This window comes from Mesitornis unicolor, unplaced genomic scaffold (genome assembly GCF_000695765.1).
Source record: "Mesitornis unicolor isolate BGI_N332 unplaced genomic scaffold, ASM69576v1 scaffold5816, whole genome shotgun sequence".
Classification (NCBI taxonomy): Eukaryota; Metazoa; Chordata; class Aves; order Mesitornithiformes; family Mesitornithidae; genus Mesitornis; species Mesitornis unicolor.
The window spans coordinates 308,078-308,277 of NW_010192977.1; positions in this window are offsets into that span (position 1 = coordinate 308,078).

The following is a 200-nucleotide window of genomic DNA, read 5'->3' on the forward strand; positions in this document are numbered from 1 at the left end:
CGCCAGCCGGTGCAGCCAGCAAATGGCACACAGAGCACTCGGTATCGCTTCATGGTGGGGAACAACATCGCCCAAGGTGTCCCCAGCCTGGCTATGCGGGGCCATCAGCTCCTCCTGCCACCCCACGGGACCGGCCGCGGCTGCTAGCCCCGCAGGGTGCTCTCCACTCCTAAGCAGCCATTTTCCTGTCAGCAACCCCC